Raw genomic sequence first — 18,495 nt, 5'->3', positions numbered from 1 at the left:
TGAGCCATAGACATATCTCGCTAGTTGTGGTTCGGGAAGCTTCTCTTTAGACATGCTGGAACAGTGTATTCTTCCATGGGACTTTAAGAGCGGGGAAGAAGAATAGAGCATGACATGAAGAATCAATGGGAAAATTACACATCGCACAAGATTCACTGACTGGAACATGTCGACGATTTAGATTAAGATTATTGGGGATACGAACATGAGAAATACTCCATCAGAATAACCGAACCTTAGGTGGAACAGAGAGGCTCTAGATAAAGGACCACCAATCTTCAAATGGGTGAGTTGACTTATGTGATGGCGGATCAAACAGACCAAGTTGCAGACGGCATCCATCTCGCACCAAATATTTTCCCTTCACATCAAAGCGCCAATACAGAGCATCATACTTTCCTGATGTAGATAGTGGTATCTTGAGGATTTCTCCAGCTACATATGGGTTGAAGCCGGAGTAGAGTAGATCGGCATCCCAAGCTCCATATTTTATTAAATTATGTACAGTGACGTCGTTCTCCCAAGGAACCATCGTCTCGCTGATTTTGGATTGCATGGTTGGGATCCAGTGCTCCTCAAATATGTTTGTTGCCTTGCCATCACCAACCCTCCATAATAATCCACGCATTAGAATTTCTTTACTCTAGAGGGTCGATCTCCATATGTAGGAAGGATTACTCTCCAATCTCACTTTTAACACCGACTCATGTCGAAAGTATCTTTCCTTTAGCACTTTAGCAAATAAAGAGTCAAGGAAACGAATGAGGCGCCATAGCTGTTTTGCAAGTAAGGCTCGATTAAATTCAGACACTTTTTTGAACCCCAGACCACCCCGGATCTTCAGTTGACACAGAAAGTCCCAGGATTTCCAGTGCATTTTTCGCTTGCCATTATCTAAACCACACCAGAAGTTCGCACATTCCTTTTCAATATCCTCACATACCATAGAAGGTAATTTAAAGGAATACATAGTGTATGTAGGAATTGCTTGTAAAACTGACCTGATCATCACTTATTTTCCTCCTGCTGAGAAGCACTTATTACTCCACCCATGTATTTGTTTCACCACTCTTTCGTCGGGTATTGAAATTGAAGTCTATTACTTTTCAGAGACACTGTAGGAAAGCCCGTGTATAACTCATGTTGATGGACAATAGGAATAGTCAATATGTTCTTAATCGTGTCCACCAGCAATGGATTAGTATTGGTACTAAAGGAGATGGCTGACTTATCATAGTTAATGAGTTGCCCATATGCTCTCTCATAAAGAGACAAAAATTCTTTGACACGTGCTCCTTCTTCCATAGTTGCTCTGAAGAAGACCAGACTATCATCTGCAAAGAACAAGTGAGACACTGATGGACTGGCAGACGCAACTTTGACCCCTTTAAATAACCCCTTAACTTCAAATGCATCAACGAGAGTAGATAAGCCGTGTTCACATAAGACAAACAAGTAAGGTAAGAGAGGATCCCCCTGCCGCAAACCTCGACCTAGCTTAATAAGTCCAGCTATTTCCTGATTTACTCGAAAGAAATATGAGAAAGATGTAACACAATTGTAATGCCCGAGAATTTGATTACTGTAATCTGAAATGATTTGAGTATAATTACTGTAATCAGACGTTGATTAATTGCCAGAATTGTGATTAGCAAATATCACAGGAACCAAATAAGACATGAGAGGTGAAGCCGGGCGTCGGTACATTATAAGCTAAGATGTTGGACAGAACATCTGGCGCTCGGGCGGTAGAAAAGAATCGCCCGAGCGCCAATGCACCATAATTATAGAATTTGGGCAGAATGTATGGCGCCCGAGCGGTAAAGAATTACCGCCCGAGCGCCAATGAATAACAAGCGTGGTCTCAGAACAGAAGGCTCCGCGCTCGAGCGGTATATTTTAACCGCCCGAGCGCGAGTCATGCAAAATGTAAAGAAGCCACGTTTGTATACATGCGTGAGATGTATATATATATATATATATATATATATATATATATATATATATATACACACACACAAACGTTGATAGAGTCATTCGGAAGAAATTGAGAAAAGCTTCTGTATATGTGTTGAAAATCCTTACGCCTTTTGTGAGAAATCCAACCGTCTGATTTTGAATCCGACTTCAGTACTGTGTTCCTATCAACGTAGGCTACAACTGAACGTAAGTTTTGCTACGTTTTGACATGTTCTAGAATTATGATATTGTCAGAATTGACTATGATTCATATATGATGTTCTTGTCATGTTAGACATCATAGAATCGAAGTCAGGTTGAAGAACAGATTGATTATGTAATTGTTATGATTTTGGAGTCGATTTGACTGAGAATTCATATCAGATATGTATGGTTATTGAGATTATGACTAGTATCGATATTGATTATGAGTTCTGGTATTATATCTGTGATGTTTGGACTGACGGGGTTATCGAGACTGTATGGTTATACCGTCGAAACATCAGTTAATTGATATTGATCAGATTCAATAGTGATTTCGATTATATCGTGATATCGTCGATATGGATTAGATTGTATCTCAATTGACATTGATCAGAGTATGTGTTTTGATTTGAGTATTAATCAGAACGGGTATTGAATTGAGTTGTGTATTGATATTATACCTATTCAATTGTCATTATCAGATTGAGAATGGACCGAGATAGAGTCGGGACTTCTTCTTCTTCGGAGCGAGAAGATAAAGGTATAAATTAATGTTGAGTTGGGATTGCACAACTCGAGTGAGGTTTGACTCGAGTTTCCCTAAATCACATACTGTACTTATTGCATTGATATTTGCATTGAGTTGATTGATATACTTGTTCTCTTGAATTATAGATAACAGGTGTTAGACGAGTAATCTTGTGACAGAAGTGCCTGATAGTGGTAGGATTACCACGGGCACATTGCACGATGTCATGAGATATTGTATTGGCGGAAGTGCCATAGTCTGTCAATGGATAATTGGCTATCGATGTGGATAGAATTATAGCTCATTCTATTACTGGTGATCAGTATTGTATCGATGTGGATATAATTATAACTTCTTCTATTACTGTTGATCGATGTTATATCGATGTGGATAGAATTGGAGTTTCTTCTATTACTGGTGATCGATACTATACTGATGTGGATAGAAACAGAGCTTCTTCTATTACTGGTGATCGATGCTATATCGACGTGGATAGAACTGGAGTCTTTTCTATTACTGTTGGTCGATATGGAATGCCAATGTCTGGAAACCGGGATCCCTAGGCTAGGATTGAGTCTAGTCTAAAACGTGGAGTCACGAGTTCGAGTGACAGTTGTATTGATTTGTATTGATGGATGTTGAATGATGTTCCTGATATTGGTACATGCTTAGAATAAAATTTATTCTTGATATTGAATTATGTTCCTGATTAGGGTACATGTTTAGAATATGATTTAATCTTGTTATTGATTCATATCATGATTTTGATATATGATAGGATTTTCTGTTATATGCTTTTATATTGTTTATATGAGTGCATGTATACATGATTTATACTGGGATATTTATATCTCACCGGAGTTATCCGGCTGTTGTCTTGTTTGTATGTGTGCATGACAACAGGTGGGACAGGATAAGGGTCAGGAAGAGAACGAGGCTGGACTAGATAGCGTGGAGATCCGGGCTTCAGAAGCAACTTAGGATTCAGTACTGATATGTAATTGAACCTAGTTGAAGTATTGTAGATAACATCAGATTTGTATGTTTATGTTTAATATGTAATTTGAACTTAATTACATTATGTTTCCGCTACGTAATTTAAAAAAAAAAAATTTAGACCCTGTTTATTATAATTGTTTGACTTATTCCTAAAGACGATGAAGGAATGAATTAGCGTCCGGATCCCCACAACAGGTGGTATCAGAGCTGTAGGTCCTTGAATTATAGGTTCCTTAGCACTGAGATAGAGAAGAGTGAGCGGGGTAGAATGAGTTTTCTTTCCTTGCATGTGAGTGCTAGCATGTGATTGATTATAATGTGGAATTACATTGTGTATGTTAGCATGATATTATGTTTTACTGCCTGGACTTATATGGCATATGATTGAATATAATGTTGAAATTACATTGTATATGTTAAGATTTCAGTATGTTTTTACTGGATATTAAGCTACATGTTACCTGAATATCGGAGTTGATTTGGTAATATGTATTATTTGAAACTGGATCAGAACCAATTCTTGATCAGAGGTAAGCTGATCAGGATTGGGATTGAGACGGATTTGTCTCCTGTTATTACTAACATCTGTGATTATCAGATATTCCTCCTAGAAGGGTTCCAGAAAAAGGCAGTACTTCGTCTGATCAGATAGATGTATTAGAGACTCAGATGGAAATAAAGCCGAGAGAGTTTCAGTTACTGCAACCGCCGATTCTGAGTGGTATCGAGACGTCTGAAGATTGTGGAAACTGGTTTGATGACATAGAAATCTTGTTTGATTTAGTTGATTGTACAGATGAACATAGAGTTAAACTGGTATTCCATCAGTTACAAGAGGCCGCCAGGAGTTGGTGGATTACAACCAAAGGAATATTAGAACTACGTGGTACTGTGATCACATGGGAAGTCTTTAACGCTGAATTTTATCGAAGATTCTTCTCAGGATCGTACCGAGAGGACAAGAAAGTAGAATTTGAGAATTTGAGCCAAGGTCAGCTGAATATTGAAGGGTATGTTGATAAATTCTCTACTCTACTGCGTTTTGCTCCTCATGTAGCTGGGAATGATGAAGCTGTAACGGCTCAGTTCATTAGAGGATTGAACTCGGAAATAGTTGCATTGATGAATATGCAGCGGCCTTACCATTTTGCTGATGTCCTGAGTAGAGCGAAGAGAGCGGAGACGAGTCTGATTAGACAACTAAAAAGGTTGTGTGCGGTGCAACCTCAGACACAGCAACCTTCTCTCCGATTTGATCGCAGTAGCACGAGTGGAAAGCAGGATTTGCTGAAAGCTCGAAAGAAGCCGTTCAAGAGGTTAGGGAGTGGTTCCTCTAGCTCTAGTAGTTCCAGTCCGAGTTATACTGGAACCTATTGCAGAGTTTGTGGCGGGAGACATTCCACGGAGCAATGCCGGGGAATAACTGGTAAGTGCAATATCTGTAAACAACAAGGAAATTTTGCTAAAGTTTGTCCACAGAAGGGTCCCCGAAGATTCCAGGGAGCAGAGTCCTCTGGTGGGAGGGATTGAGAAACAGACCCAGGACACACTTGATGATACAGTGACAGGTACTGATCTTTTATGATTATGTTGCATATGTATTGATATATACTAATGCATTCTTTATGATTATACTTGATTGAGTTGCATTTATATATGTTTTACCTGTTGGGTCTGTAGTTACTGTAGTATTGATTCTTTACCTTTTGGGGAAAGAATTTGATATCAGTGATATTCTGTGATATATTATATACTGCAGTGAGTTGAGAATAAGATTGAATTAGACTAGCTTGTACTTGTATTGTCTGATGATGACTGCGTGATTGATATTGATATATCGAACAAGTACAGAGCTATTATAGAGTCTTGCCAGGAAATGGTAAGATTTGGACCTGAAATGGCCAAAGAATGAATGATATACGGTAAGGATTCTTGATTTTGAATTCCTTGATATCCGTATTATATAAGATTCGATGATTATCGAAAGGAATGGAGTAATTCCTCATATATTCAGTTGATTACTGAAGATGAGCCTGTCAGGATTGATTTACTAGTAGCAGGAAGTTTGCTATAGTCTTGCAGATGAAATTTCAGGTTTGTCCTGTATCAGGGAGAATGATTTCAGCCTTGATTTGATTCCAGGTATTGGTTTCATTTTAGAATTTCTTATAGACTGATACTGATTGAATTGAGATATCAGTTGAAAGATTTACTGACTGAAAAGTTAGAGTTACATCTGATTATATGTTTCTCGGTAAAATACTTCAGTCCTGTTTATGGGTTGATAAATCATGTACTCGGAAGTGTTCTGATGATTTTATGCTCAGTCTATCTATGATATTTTGATATAATCGCAGCATATGATTGATTGAATCGAACAGTTGACATTTATATTGAATATTCTGGGTACTGATAGTGTTGTATACAGAATTGTTCGAATATGAATCGGGATTGTAACAGATTGTATTCAGACTCTATGGTATCTGAAGATAGTATACTGACTGATGATAGCACAGTGAGACCGTAATCAGTGGCTGAGAATGATATTGAATATGGCAGAATTTTCGAAATGTCAGAAATTGCTTTTTGTGCAGTTATTAGATCTGTATTGCGTATTGATATTCTGAATCTGATCCGATATTATTATCATTCTGAGTCCGTGCTTGATACCGATTGATATGAACCGTTAAGCGTATATACCGTTCAGTCGAGTCAGAACTGATTTTGAAAATTAAAGCAGTTCAGAAGGTTGATCAGACTGTTCAGAACTTGATTTTGATAGTCAGAACCTAATACCAGGTAAGTATTTTTCTTTAATTTATATTATTAACTGATTTGTTTGTGTAAGATGTTCGAATTAGAAATGACAGGTATTGTCAGATGCACACAATAGTAGATTCAATACTATTCTGGTAACAGGAAATGTGTGATAAGTCGAATAGACAGTTTTGAAGTAAACAGATGGAAATCAGTTATGTCAGAATTTGTATTGAAATGTCTAAATCGTTGACAGATAAAGACAGACAGATAGAAGCTTTTAGATTACTGATCTTGATTATTGATTTCTAAATAGAAATGAGAGTACATTTCTATGGATTGTGTGATGACCCTACTGCAATCTTGCCAAGATAGTAATTGTGATTGAACGATTGTTCAAATCTGTATAGGTTCTATTGTACAGGATGACGTACAAATATGACCAGACGACTGAGAGATATGTCAGAAAAAGGGTCAGATTGTATTGAATGCCAAAATTGATTATATCAGACCGTGATTTTTGTTTGATTTTATACTTTTGATTGAGTGTATAACATGATTTTTCATCTATGATTTATAGATTGACGGATAGTCGGAGTGAACTATCCTAATACTGGAGGATATCCAGGAAATGTAGTGCTGGATTATAGCACTAGTTGACATGATTCATTGTCACTTTTGAACTATGGTACGATAATAGCTATTAAACGAGTATCGAAATAGCTTTAGTCGAGGTATTGTACAATGAGAACTGCAGATTTCCTTCGTATGGGAATGATATTGTAGTGATGCCTGAGATTGGATTTGTTAAGATCAGAGATCTGATAAAGAAAATAAAACTGATTCAGAAGAAAGGAGGATAGCTCAGAATACATAGACTAATAAGCCAATGTCGGACGGTGACTGTTGGTATGGGAAACCGAAGATTGAGTATATCTCTGACTGAGATATTGATTGTTAGGAGTTGTTGATGGGTATATACAGATGTTGTATAGCCATTGTTCTGAAATTAATTTTTATCACGAATGATGTTGTTGATATGAGCTTATTGCAGTTTCTGTATATCTCCTTCCTGTATCTGATTTGAGATATGATCGGATTATCTGTATAACACGAGTTGAGTGTTTGTGATTTCGGGGACGAAATCATATCTTAGAGGGGGAGAAATGTAATGCCCGAGAATTTGATTACCGTAATCTGAAATGATTTGAGTATAATTACTGTAATCAGACGTTGATTAATTGCCAGAATTGTGATTAGCAAATATCACAGGAACCAAATAAGACATGAGAGGTGAAGCCGGGCGTCAGTACATTATAAGCTAAGATGTTGGACAAAACATCTGGCGCCCGAGCGGTAGAAAAGAACCGCCCGAGCGCCAATGCACCATAATTATAGAATTTGGGCAGAATGTATGGCGCCCGAGCGGTAAAGAATTACCGCCCGAGCGCCAATGAATAACAAGCGTGGTCTCGGAACAGAAGGCTTTTAACCGCCCGAGCGCGAGTCATGCAAAATGTAAAGAAGCCACGTTTGTATACATGCGTGAGATGTATATATATATATATATACACAAACGTTGATAGAGTCATTCGGAAGAAATTGAGAAAAGCTTCTGTATATGTGTTGAAAATCCTTACGCCTTTTGTGAGAAATCCAACCGTCTGATTTTGAATCCGACTTCAGTACTGTGTTCCTATCAACGTAGACTACAACTGGACGTAAGTTTTGCTACGTTTTGACATGTTCTGGAATTATGATATTATCAGAATTGAATAGGATTCATATGTGATGTTCTTGTCATGTTAGACATTATAGAATCGAAGTCAGGTTGAAGAACAGATTGATTATGTAATTGTTATGATTTTGGAGTCGATTTGACTGAGAATTCATATCAGATATGTATGGTTATTGAGATTATGACTAGTATCGATATTGATTATGAGTTCTGGTATTATATCTGTGATGTTTGGACTGACGGGGTTATCGAGACTGTATGGTTATACCGTCGAAACATCAGTTAATTGATATTGATCAGATTCAGTAGTGATTTCGATTATATCGTGATATCTTCGATATGGATTAGATTGTATCTCAATTGACATTGATCAGAGTATGTGTTTTGATTTGAGTATTAATCAGAACGGGTATTGAATTGAGTTGTGTATTGATATTATACCTATTCAATTGTCATTATCAGATTGAGAATGGCCCGAGATAGAGTCGGGACTTCTTCTTCTTCGGAGCGAGAAGATAAAGGTATAAATTAATGTTGAGTTGGGATTGCACAACTCGAGTGATGTTTGACTCGAGTTTCCCTAAATCACATACTTTACTTATTGCATTGATATTTGCATTGAGTTGATTGATATACTTGTTCTCTTGAATTATAGATAACAGGTGTTAGACGAGTAATCTTGTGACAGAAGTGCCTGATAGTGGTAGGATTACCACCGGCACATTGCACGATGTCATGAGATACTGTATTGGCGGAAGTGCCATAGTCTGTCAATGGATAATTGGCTATCGATGTGGATAGAATTATAGCTCCTTCTATTACTGGTGATCAGTATTGTATCGATGTGGATAGAATTATAACTTCTTCTATTACTGTTGATCGATGTTATATCGATGTGGATAGAATTGGAGTTTCTTCTATTACTGGTGATCGATACTATACTGATATGGATAGAAACAGAGCTTCTTCTATTACTGGTGATCGATGCTATATCGACGTGGATAGAACTGGAGTCTTTTCTATTACTGTTGGTCGATATGGAATGCCAATGTCTGGAAACCGGGATCCTTAGGCTAGGATTGAGTCTAGTCTAAAACGTGGAGTCACGAGTTCGAGTGACAGTTGTATTGATTTGTATTGATGGATGTTGAATGATGTTCCTGATATTGGTACATGCTTAGAATAGAATTTATTCTTGATATTGAATTATGTTCCTGATTAGGGTACATCTTTAGAATATGATTTAATCTTGTTATTGATTCATATCATGATTTTGATATATGATAGGATTTTCTGTTATATGCTTTTATATTGTTTATATGAGTGCATGTATACATGATTTATACTGGGATATTTATATATCACCGGAGTTATCCGGCTGTTGTCTTGTTTGTATGTGTGCATGACAACAGGTGGGACAGGATAAGGGTCAGGAAGAGAACGAGGCTGGACTAGATAGCGTGGAGATCCGGGCTTCAGAAGCAACTTAGGATTCAGTACTGATATGTAATTGAACCTAGTTGAAGTATTGTAGATAACATCAGATTTGTATGTTTATGTTTAATATGTAATTTGAACTTAATTACATTATGTTTCCGCTGCGTAATTTAAAAAAAAAAAATTAGACCATGTTTATTATAATTGTTTGACTTATTCCTAAAGACGATTAATGAATGAATTAGCGTCCGGGTTCCCACAACAATTCATCACCTTCGCTATCCAGTTATAGTCAAACCCCGAACGTGCCATTATCTTCTCCAGAAAATCCATTCAACCCTATCTTAAGCCTTACTCATATCTAGTTTGAGGGCTGCATAACCACTTCGACCAATCCTTCTGTTCCTCAGCCAGTGAAAGATCTCAAAACCCACGATGATAGTGTCAGTAATCAAACGTCCGGGGATGAAGGCACTCTGAGAATTCCCAATAATTTTTGAAAGAACAGGTCTGAATCAATTAGTGATGGCTCGAGAGACAATTTTGTAATAGATATTACAGAGGCTGATCGGTCTGAAATCTTTTACTAGTTGTGGCTTTTTTATCTTAGGAATGAGTGTAACAAGTGTCTCATTCCAAGGCTCTAATGAATCCCCCTCATTTAGTACTTGGAGTGATGTATCTGTAATATCCTGATCGACTACATCCCATAGTTTTTGAAAAATACTGTAGATAGTCCATCTGGGCCAGGGGCTTTATCTGGATGTATATCAAAGATAGTGCGTCTAACCTCCATTTCTGTAAAAGGGGCATACAAAAACTAGTTCATCTGAGCATTCACTTTAGGAACAATTGTTTCAAGAACACCTTCAATCTCATCCTCGGAATGGTTGGAAGCTTTGAATATTTTTTCAAACTAATCCATCACAATCTTTGACATTTCTCTATCCCCTGTACACCAATCACCATGGCTTGAGACCAATCCGAGAATGGAGTTCTGTCTTCGACGAGCAGAGCTTTGGAATGGAAGTACCGTGTATTGCGATCTCCATCTTAAGCCAAGATATTCTACTTCTTTGTCTCCAATACATTTCCTCGTTCGAGGAAAGTTCCTCGACTTCTGTTTCTAATATTTTGATCTGATCTGATCTGAGTGATAGCTCCATTGGGCACTTGTTCGGAGCCTATCCAATTTTTCTCTTTGTGATCGTAGTCGCCTAGGGATCTTTCGAAGTTTGTTGTTATCCCATTGGATTAGAGCCTTTTTACACGAATTCATGCGCTCCAGCAGAGAAGAACATTGATATCTTGGTCCCCATCCACCCTCAATCACCTCTTTACATTCATCCTCCATTAACCTACCTTTTTCAAACCTGAAAATCGACCTGCAAATCCCATTACCTGCTCGGATATGACTCAGTTCCCCAAGAAGTTTCATACATATTGGTCTGTGATCTGAGTGGAAATAGCTTAAAGAGGTCACGCTAGCCGCAGGAAAATGTAGGCGCTAATTCAAGTCACCCACAAAACGATCCAGACTCACAAATATAACATTGTTGGGATCTTTTCTATTTACCCATGTAAAAAACTCACCATTACAGTGAAGATCCTGAAGTTCACATACTTCGAGTGCATCCCAGAAAGCTTGCATTTGAGATCGAGCCCTTCTATTGCCCCTCATCTACTCACTCTCAAAACATATTCCGTTAAAATCTCCTCCTATTAACCAAGGTAGTTCGTGGAGTTCTGGAATACCTCTAAGCCGATGCAATAGTTCCCATGAGAATTGGTGAAGAGGAGTTTCTGGGTGGGCATAAAAGTAGGTGAAACGCCATTCATTCTCTGCTTCCTGAACAATACAATCAACCATGTGAATATGATTTTATCGACACGTGAGCTGGATCCTTCCAAAGTAATGGTAATCTACTACTCTTGCCCTAACAATCCACTATATAACATCCTGAGAATCCCAAATTATATTCCACCATCTGCATCGAGTCTCTCTCATTTTGGTTTCCCTCAAAAATAAGAGATCGGGTTTCTTTTTGGCGATAAGTCACCCTAATTCACGGAATGCCCGTGGGTATTTCAAATTATAATATTTCACAACCCCTCTGCTATATTGCTAAATTCTGAAATCCCCTCGCCACTCTCCACCTTTTTCTTTGTTGGGATTTTGTAAACCTACTCTTATACTCTCCAACAATCAGTAGAGCTCTCTTGGTCCCTGAGTTAGTAATGGACACCGAGACTTCCTTTACCTCCATGCTCTTTTCTCTAGCCTTACGATTCCATTGCTTCGATCCAGAGGTTTTATCTTGGCTCAGCTTCATTCCATCACTCCGTACCTCAAATGCCTTCAACCCCAAGGAAGTCATTGGAGGTCGAATTTGCTCCAAAGTAAGGATAGGGGTTAGAGATTTTGAATCAACTAGGGATGCCCGATCTTCTACATTATTCTAGACGTAACATAGATCATTTTTTTGCATTGTTGTGTGGCTGAGATCCTCACTAGACATAAAGGAAGTTCCACCCGTTACCATCTTGATCAAGTTCCGGTCCTCTAGTTGTTTCGAGAAATCATATGGTTTTGTTTCGTTGCTAGTATTTTCAGATCGAGCTTCACTGCCCCGAGAGTTCCTTCCTCACCTAAATGAGACGAGGCCCACATCCAATTACCAAATGCGAGATTCACCCTATCTGCTAGTATATCAACACGCTCCCGACAAGAATGTCCCTAGTCTCCCACATGCATAGAAAAAGTCTTGTAGTCGTTCATAAGCCAGTAAGATGTAACGACCTCAATTTTTTTTTAAAATCATAAACTCGAAAATACTATTAAAATAACTTAACATTTTTATAAATCATAATAATTTAACATTTAAATCTCAAGTGTATCATAATATCCCTAAATCATCGATTAACCAAAAATCCTACGTCGACCTTTAAAAAGATAGACTAACATAAAATTTAAAGCATAAAAATATCTCTACTAAAATCATTAACATAAATCTTTTAAATGTTATGTCTAACAATCTAGTACGGAAACATAAAGGATCCATCGGGAGTGTACTGCTGCATCGATCCACTCAATCATCAGCGTCTTCCATAAAATCATCAAATCATGCGTCATACAAACCTAGTGAGTCTAATGACTCACCATGTTCTAAACATGAGCAGCAAATAATATATGTACAATCACATGCATAAAAATTATACTTTTATTTAAAATAATATTTTGAATATAAATAACCTATTTAAAATCATTTAAAAATCATTTAAGCATAAATAAATCATTTAAAAAGTTTTTAAGCATAAATCATATCATAAATCATTTTAATCATAAATCTTTCAATCATTTTTCATTTTGATTGAAGTTTGATCCTTGAAAGTGACTAGCATTTATCTTTTGGTTGACTGATCAGTCTTCAGCTCCACATGGTCCATGGGGGTGGGCACTAGAATCTACCGTAAAAATACGATCGTCGGGCTCCCTCGTGGGCCTTCTCTCATAGACGGGCTTCCTCAGGGGCCTTTTACCAAACATGAGCTCCTCTAGGGCCTTTTCCTTCACGATATTCGCACAAAATCATATATCATTTGTCACAGTCAATTCACATCCCTCAAAACATTTTTATTTCTCTTTTAAAAGCATAAAATATTGTAACTTTTCCAAAATAACATTTTAAACAGTATAAATTGCACAGATTTACCATACATCATAAAATATCAATTTTTCATTAAAATCATCGTTTTAAAGTACGCTATGATGATCCAGAGAAACGTGTGTTTTCTGAACCCATTGAGCATAAATTATCATTTAAAATGAGTTATGATCCTTCGGGATGCTGCCAAACTTTTACGTATTTTCCAAGTGTAAAATTACTGTTTTGCACCTAGACGTAAAAATTCTCGATTTTATCTTTTTCATACTTTTAATGACATGAGTTTATTCCAAATAATTATTTATGATTAAATATAATTTTTCATTATTTTATTAAGCTTAATTTGAGGCTTTTCAGTTAATTATTCAAGAGACGATTAAATACCAAATAAATTCAAAACTCATTATTTTATTCCCAAACATTAAACATAACCTTTTTATTACCTAAAATACTCTTGTGAGCCATGAACCACACCCGTGGACCCATGGTTCCAATTTAAGTTCATTAATTCTCGAAATTGACCCTTATGTGAACAATCCAAGCCATCTTCCTATTTACTCGAGCCATGGTCAAGCCACCTCGAGCCAAACCCAAGCCAACCCATATAGGAACCCTACTGACCAAGCCCAGCCCATAGAACCAGAAACTAGCTCGATCAAACACTCCTGGAACATGACCCATAGCTGCGCATGGTTGGCTACTCACGCTCATAACTCCTAGTGACACTAGGACTCTTCCAGCCGAGGCACCATCGAGCCCACCTGACCCTAACCAACCCTGAATCATGCCCAGACCCAACCAAGCCCAACTCAGACCCCTGGACCCCTGCAGTGAGCCACTCGTTCGAGAAACCAGTAGTTGCGTGCACACCATGCTCTCTCACGTTCCAGTAGAGCCAGCAGCGAACCCAGCCGCACCACCACCTGGCCCAGGCCTTGACCCTCTTCCGTAGACCCTATAGGACCCACCTGGCTTGCCCAAGCCCTAGCAACGAGGCCCTATGGTCCGCTGCTGCACCAATACACACGTAGGGGAGAGTCCCTCTTCACGTGGACTCTTCCCCAACCCATGACTCGAGCCCTAGCCCTCCTAGGACTCTTCCTAGGACCTAAACATGACCCATAAAAACCCTCCTCAAGACCTGGTCGAGCCCCATCGCCCCATGCACCCTAGGCGAGTCCATGAATCAAGTGCAATCCAAACAAAACCTTGGCCTCTTCCTTAGCCTCCCCTATGGTTCCAGCTTGTGTTTCCCTTTAATTTTTTTTTATCATGTTTTGTTCAAAAATCAACCTTAGTTGACAGCGTGTCCATTGGGTTCATAAAATTTTTCATATAAACGTAAAATCGTTGTGTTTTTGAAAACATATGATCTATATTAAAAATAATCCAACAATCATATTTTTCATGCATAAACAATTAAATAATGTATAATATAATTTGTATGATGTTTAAAAGAGTTTAGAAAACATATTTCTTTGCGTTTAAAATGCTCGAATAATCGATTGTTGGTGAGGGTGCGACGTTGGACGACCGGACGACAAAGAATCCTAGCATTTCCTTCCTATTTTTCGAAAATTGTGGTGTGTGTTGAGAGTAAATTTTCGGCTAATTTCAAGTGAGTTGTGGTGTTTAAAAGTCCTAGGTAACTTACTTATAATTTAATCAACATGATAATGGGCTTTGGTTTTGGGCTTGCAAACTTAAGGGCAATTGGGTCTACTTTAAATAATTAAATTGGGCTCAATAACAATTATTTAATTAAAACATAAAAGTTTATAAAATTAATTTCCCAAAAATAATATTTTTGATCCTTTAAAACTACTTGTTTGCCCAAAACCGACTTCCCGAGAAAAATCGAGCTCGACTCGTAAAATAATTCGAACTCTAACATTTTTAGAAAAATTAAATCATTTTAATCATATTTGGAAGCCTTGCAATTATTTAATGAAAAATAAATATTCTTGTCTTGTTCGTCCCCGGTCTTCTTTCCCCTGCCTATTATCGAATATTCGGGGTAAAATCCTTCAATTTCATGCAATTATGTCATATAATCATTTAATGATGCAATCACATCTTTAATAATTTAATTCATAAATATCATGCAAGCATTTAAATCAATTAAATAAAACAATTGAGAAATTAAAATTATTTTGCATGCATGTGGTTTACGTGGATTTGGGTTTTTTTTTCCGGACGTTACATAAATACATCCTATTCGTCCCTCATAGTATTATTACGGATATACTTCTCAGCGGATGTGTAATATTGATACGCACCTGTATTCTGGCGAAGCGGCCAAGGAAAGTCACCGTTTTCGCCTTGTCCAGTTCCACAACCATGCGTATCTGTCGACCCAATTTCAATAGAAGATCCTCGTACATGTGCGCTAGAGGAATATTATAAAGTTGCACCCAGATAGTGGACTCGTCGAACGACATAGATCGTGGAGTATTCCATCCAGTAGGTTCCTTAAAAATTATAAGGTTTCTCGAGAAATTCTGTTGGGGATCGAATTAGAGTTCAGGGGGAGGGGGGGGGGGTGAATAAACTCGTTTCTTTCTTTGAAGTTTTTGCAAAGGTGCTAGAATCATGTTAGATATTATAGCTTATCTTGTTCGAATATATTTCCAGCAGATCACAATAACTTGTGCGGAAATGATCTGATAGTTTGAGGTAAAAACAATAAAACAGTAGGCAGTAGACAGTAGTTGCTAGAAGTTCGAAGATGAAACCTTCTGCGTCTCCCCTTCTACTGAAACTCTTAGTTTCACAACACAATATAATGACTACAACAAGATTCTGGAAAAGACTCTTTTCCAGATTACAAACTCTTCTCAATAAGATGTAATAAGGTGAATAGCTTGTGAAGAGATAAAGAAACATCATCACTAGACGATCTCAGAAGATCAGATATCTGTTATAAAGAGTGTGCTGCTTTTTTGTATATTGAGCTTGAAGATAAAGAGTATATTTGATTGCTCAAAACAACATTGGAATGATAGACAGATAATGTGTTCCTTGTTAATAATAATCGTTGTTTTCTATATTGGATTGATCTTTTAATATATGGAAACCTTGAATCCAACGCCTATAAACAAAACGACTTCTTTGACTCTGAGTGAATCAGCTTTATCACCGAAAAAGAGTCCTGCAGAAAACTTCAGAATAATCAGTCTTTGTTTTATACCAAACTAGTAAGGTGTGTTAAATGTCTTCATACAACATTAAATGGCGCAATTAATACTAGTACTATGCAAAGTAACGGTAACATTAAGACTTGTAACGATCAAACGAGAGACATTAAGTTCTGCTTCTGCTTAGTCTACACTCTGCTTCTGCTTTTGCTAACAAATACTCGATAAGTGATGCTTCTGTTTTAGTAATACGAGTGCTTCTGCTTTTTATATTTTCCTCTATTTTTACTATCACTACCTACTGGTTTTGACTCTCATCACCACAATTAAAGTAAATCTAGCCAAACCTAGATGTTAGTAAAGATAAAGATCAACAGTTATACCGAAAAGCAGATAGAGTTTATAACACGATAAAGCAAATAAACAATAAAAAAGTAGTCTAAGTAAAAGAGCTTAATCGGTGCCAATGTCTCTGAAATAATTTCCTCGTTCTGAGGATCTTTATTTCTGAAAGATGACTATGTAAGGGTATCACTAGAGTGTGAGGATCTTTAATTTCCTCGTTTTGAGGATCTTTATGTCCTCGTTCTGAGGATCTTTATTTCTGAAAGGTAGGTAAATAAATTTTCTTTCAATTGTTTCGATTGTGTTAATAATACTAAAATTATTTTCTTGTCAGTAGAGTTCTCAACAAGTCAATCAGCATAAAATGTGTTGAAGAAGACTTATTGAAACTATTTTGAACAAAAGCTATTCAGTTTGGTGGTTAAGAGTAAATAAACTAAATAATAAATGAATGCATGAATGTTTATGGATATTCGGATATTTTAATACTCCTATGTCACCTCTTCTTCCTCAAAGAAAGTTTGTACTAAAAGAATTTAGTAATTACAAGTGATTTGAAATTACCCATTCCAGTAGAACTTAACACTGTCTAACTGAAACTCTTTGCGAAACTGAAAAACATAGAGCAGTAGAGTTCCTTACTCACAGCTCATACGAACTAAACAAAAGAATTCTATGCACGAATATGGTCTTTGATATGATAAGATAAATAACAAATCAGTGTGTGATTCTTCTTTTAATCTGTTTGTAAATTTTTTACAAAGAGAATTTGCTTTCTTTTTAGTCGAAGATTAATTTTGCTGGCTTGTACAACTGATCCTATATATAGTTTCAGTCTTCAACAGTAACTTGTACAAAAGATATCTGTTCATGACTGCAAATATACTTGTTGCCAATTCATTGTCTTTTTTGGGCTACAACAACGGTTGTTAAAACCATTGTATATGAGCGTTTTTTTAGGCTACAACAACGGTTTTTAAAAACCGTTGTCTATGAGCATGTTTTTTTGAGCTACAACAATGGTTTTTCAAAACCGTTGTCTATATAAGTTTTTGTGTCTTTCAGATGGTTTTTCAACTACGACAACGGTTTTTTAAAACATTATCGTTTCTTAGTATTTTATTTGGTTAACGACAACGGTTTTTGAAAAAACGTTCTCGTAGTTTCTAATTTTTTTAAAAAAATCGGTTAATATTTAACGACGATTTAGGAATAGCAACGATATTATAAAACCGTCGCTAACTTAAAAACAGTGATGGTTTTAGCAAACACTGTCGCTATATGAAAACCGTCACAATTTTAAATTAGCGACGGTTTCAAAAAACCATCGCATTGTTAAATTAGCGACGTTTTAAAAAAACATGTCGCTTCATTTAGCAACAGTTTCAATAAAACTGTCGCAATTTTGAATTAGCGACGAAACAACTGTCACTAATTTAATATTTGCGACAGTTGTTTAATGAGCGAAACTGTCGCTATTATACAAAAATCGATGCAAATTGTCTATAAATATCTCAATCCTTTATCATTTTTTTCCCACAACGAATTTTTCTATCTTCCACAATTTTCATTTCACTTCAATTCTAAGTGTTAAAGATTATAAATATTGTAATTTAGTAAATTGTAAGGTTTTTTGTTAGGTTTATTAATTATAACAGTAATTTTTTTAATTTTACGAAAAACAATAGCAACGGAAATCATATAACCAACTGTCGCTAATTTTTC

Source organism: Primulina eburnea, chromosome 10 (genome assembly GCF_022965805.1).
Source record: "Primulina eburnea isolate SZY01 chromosome 10, ASM2296580v1, whole genome shotgun sequence".
Classification (NCBI taxonomy): Eukaryota; Viridiplantae; Streptophyta; class Magnoliopsida; order Lamiales; family Gesneriaceae; genus Primulina; species Primulina eburnea.
The sequence above is the reverse complement of the archived record's forward strand: the minus strand, read 5'-3'. Positions refer to the sequence as shown.